Here is a 4,681-nt window from a genome sequence, read left to right as displayed (position 1 = left end):
GGCACACCTCCAGCCATGCCCTCGTATAGGTGGGAAAAGGTTGCGAGAAAAACATTGGAAAAAATTGAATGTCCAATTTGAGCGGTGGCTACAATACAAGAACCTACAACCTCACACAATCAACGACTTAGAAGTCCGAGGAGTCGATGACCAGGGCTGGCCCTAAGCTAGGGTAATAAGGGCACCTGCTCAGGACCCCTTATCTATAGGGACCAAATCTATGAATCTCTTCTTTTGAGCTTAAGCTTACTAAGAAGCTACTCCCTCCGTCCCATAATATAAGACGTTTTTTGACACTACACTAGAGTCAAAAAATGTCTTACATTATGGGACGGAGGGAGTAGTTGACAACAAGCCAGAGGCCGAGGTCAACCTGAGCAAAGGCCATCTAGAGCGTCCAAATGAGCTAACCAAATACAAAGGTAGGAGGCAGAGGAGTGGTGGGGAGGAATGCCGCGGTGTGTTGAGAAGCAACGATATGGATGGGAGACAACAGAGCCGAGAGGTGGGAGGCGACAATTTCGATCGCTAATGCGTGTGTTGATACCAACAAGGGGGTTGTTTTAAGCCTTTTAAATAAGTAATACTCCCTCCATTACCTTATACAAAGCCATTATAAAAAATACATTGTGCATCTATACAAGGTCACCAATAGTAATCGAGGCAAAATTTAATGATGTTTCCTCGTATTACCAACTTGTTTAATACTTGCATGCATGTTGGCATAATGACACTCTGCTACCTCCTTCCCTTCCCTTCCTTGCGTGAAAGTGTGTATTTATGATCCCGGTTAACGAAAAGAAAAGTTGGCTTGCAAAACAGTCATTAATTTTTAACTTGGTACATGTAATATGAGTTTGTGGCCTTGTATAACGGAATGAAGGGAGTAGTATTGAACCCAACGAGAAGCAGAAGTTGCTGAAATAGCTAGAATAACTTTTATATACTACTTCCCCTGTCTCATAACATAAGACATTATTGTTGGGGAACGTAGTAATTCAAAAAAATTTCTACGATCACGCAAGATCTATCTAGGAGATGCATAGCAACGAGACGGGAGAGTGTGTCCACGTACCCTCGTAGACCGAAAGTGGAAGTGTTTAGTAACGTGGTTGATGTAGTCGAACGTCTTCACGATCCAACCGATCCAAGAACCGAACGTACGACACCTCCGTGTTCAGCACACGTTCAGCACAATGACGTCCCTCGAGCTCTTGATCCAGTTGAGGACGAGGGAGAGTTCCATCAGCACGACGACGTGGCGATGATGTTATCGGCGCAGGGCTTCGCCTAAGCACTACGATGATATGACCGAGGTGTTAAACTATGGAGGGGGGCACCACACACGGCTAAGAGATCGTATGTTGTGCTTTGGGGTGCCCCCTGCCCCCGTATATAAAGGAGGGAGGAAGAGGAGGCCGGCCAAGGGGGAGGCGCGCCAAGGGGGGAGTCCTACTAGGACTCCAAACCTAGTAGGATTCGCCCCCCCCCCACTACTAGGGAAAAGCCTATACACAGAATCTTACCAGCAGCGCTTCTCAAAATACAATGCTACTGCTATTTAGCAGCAGCGTGTTTAACCAAAACGCGCTGCTGACAGGAAAATAGCAGTAGCGCGTCCACCACAAACCGCGCTACTGCTATAATTGCCATGACCTTGCCCATGCTAGTTATAGCAGTAGCACTCTGTACAAAACAGCGCTACTGCTATAGAAGTTAGCAGCAGCGCGCTTCTAGGAAAACCGCTACTGCTAAGATCAGCCCACAAGTTTAGTCCCACCTCACTCCGTGAACAGGGTGTTTACCACCTTAAATTTGTTATTTCTGAAACTACCACAACCAGTTGGTCTTCACTGAACAATATGTGTAAAATTTGTGGCCGCAATATGAGTCCTCTCCGGTTCCTACCGGAGGGGACTCATATTGACAATTCAGATTATACACAAAAAGATCATTGATGGCCAATGTATTTTTGCATTGATGTATTTTTTTGTATAGTTACACTTAGCAGTAGCGGTTTATACGCAACGCGCTGCTGCTATTCAGATTAGCTGTAGCGCGTTTTGGAAAACGCGCTACAACTATCCCTACCTTATCCCCACGCGCACGACCGGCCCTCACTCACACTGATCTCACTCTCGCCCGCGTGCCGATAACCGTCGTCGTGCGTCGCCGCCGCCACCGCCTTCATCCGTCCGCCGCCGAGGTACTCCCCTCCTTCCGTCCCTCCTCCCTCCTCCTCCCTCCTCCCTCCGCCTGCGGCCTCCCCTCCCTCCTCCTCCGCCGCCCTCCTCCCTCCGCCTGCGGCCGCCCCTCCTCCCTCCTCCGACGGCAGCCCTCCTCCCACCGCCCTCGACCTCGCCGCCCCTAGCTACCTCTCCGTCGCCCCCCACCCCTGCCACTAGTTAGTACTAGATTTAGTAGTAGTAGATGTTAATTTAGGGTTCATAGCTAGTACTAGATGTTGCTTAGTTAGTACTAGATTTTTAGTAGTAGTTGTGGTAGTTGAACTACTTTAGTTGTAGTTGAACTAGTTTAGTAAGTAAATTAATAAACTAGTTGAACTAGTTGAATTAATAGAACTAATGTATTTTTAGTAAGATAATTAATATAACTAGTTGAACTACTTTATTTTTAGAAAGAAATAGTTTTTTTTCTATTTATAGTAAGTTTATATTTAGTAAGAACTAGTTGAATTAATAAAACTAGTTGAACATGTCATATTTGTTGTTATTTTTTAGTTTAAGCAATTATTCGGGATGTATTAGTGATAACTTATATGGTTTCAGGTGACCACCGTCGTCCCCGTCTCCGACCCCCTCCGACATCCCCGCCGTCGTCCCAGTCACCGACCCCCTCCGGCATCGAGGTGAGACCAGCCAAATATCCTTGTATATCTTGTGTTGTTGCTCAAATAGGATATGTGGTTGCCCAAGTGGCCGTTCATGTTCAGTTTACATCTCCGAGTGGCCTATGTTTTGCCGGAGTGTTGATTAATTTCCGTTTCGGCAAATTTCAGGCGCTCGATATGTCCTTTTTTAGCAAAGGTCATGCCGGATTTTTTCGTGAATTCTGGCATGACTTGTGCTAGAATATGTACAAGTTTAATATTTGAATTATGATTGTAGGAAATGTCGTACTCGGACGACGACAGTCTCCCGGGGGAGTGTAGCTGGTGCCACGACGATCGAGGTATGTGCGACAGGTTCGTTCGGCTGGACAAAGATCGGCGCTTCAGCATTAAGCTCGAGGAGACCTTCGATTGTGAAACGGTACGCAACAACGACATGTTTTTTTTTCGTAATTAAGCATGAATTCAACTATTTCAACGTCTAATTTTCATATTTTACAATTCGACTAGCTTATCCCATGCCATGCAAGACGCTATGTCTTGGAGAGGATGGGTTTTGAAGACCATAAAAATTTCGAAACAAAGAAAATACACCTAAGGACCCATCATGATATGGATTTTGAAGTAAATCTGTGCAATGCTCAGAGCGTAACCCATTTTGGTTGCCAAAATTGGGAAGCACTTTGCAAAATGTATGGTTTTTATGAGGGTATGATTGTCACCATGGATCTTGGTGATCCTGACATCGAGCAAGACAATATGGACATTTGGGTCCTTGTTGATATGCTTTCGATTGTACCGCTATGTGAGTTTCTCAAACATAGTTATTAACTAATTTATATTGTTTATTTCAAAATAGTTGATAGCTTATTTCCATTGACAGCTTATTTTGATTCTTCAAAGACTGTGCGGAAGATGGTAGATAAAACCCACTACACCGATGGCACCGAATTAACGTATAAGGAGAAAAATCATCTGATCGCATTTTATACTCTTCTTGAGAATTACAATGACTATTATCGAACTCCTCCAAATTATGGTGAATACGTGCCACTAGTGCATGTGTTGAACCACGGTAACTTCTCTGGAGATACCCTGGTAAGATTTTTTACTATTACGACATCCGTGCATCTTTTCCATACTTCTAAAACTAGTACATCATTGCTAACTACGAAGTTATTATTATGTTTTCAACAGAAACTCTCGATGGATTGTGTGCCTCATCTGATGTCTCTGCATGGTCGCCTCTCAGTTCTGAACATACTGCCAGGTAAATCTACGGAGCTCACCTGTGCATATCGGATTTCTAAAACCCGTGAACACATGTTCATCAAAGAATGGAAGAAATGTATGGACATTCGCAAGGAGGTTCTTGGAAGTAACATTCAGCGAAAGGCAAGAATTGGAGACAGGCTAATCTCCATTCTCCATAATGGAGAGTCAGGGGCTATCTTGTTTTTTTGCTATTTTACCTTAGAAAATGTAGTAGGTCTTAATCGAATGTAATAGGTCCTATGAGGTACAATATGTTTATTATGTGGTAATGTGTTAGAGTTGATAATGATGATCTTGAGGAGGTGTTATGTGATGTCAATGATGAAAACGATGATCTTGAGGAGGTGGTATATGACAATGATGTATTATGATGATAAGTTGTTAATGATATGATGATGATGATGATATTATTATGTCATGGGGTGAAAGAACCGCGAACTAGTTTCAAGTGGATGTCCATCCATTTGAAACTAGTCCACGGTTCTTTCACCCCATGATGTAATAACTCATTATGATGTAAAAACAATCTCTAAATTCCTGTTGTATGAAAACTTG

This window comes from Triticum aestivum, chromosome 3B (genome assembly GCF_018294505.1).
Source record: "Triticum aestivum cultivar Chinese Spring chromosome 3B, IWGSC CS RefSeq v2.1, whole genome shotgun sequence".
NCBI lineage: Eukaryota > Viridiplantae > Streptophyta > Magnoliopsida > Poales > Poaceae > Triticum > Triticum aestivum.
The sequence above is the reverse complement of the archived record's forward strand: the minus strand, read 5'-3'. Positions refer to the sequence as shown.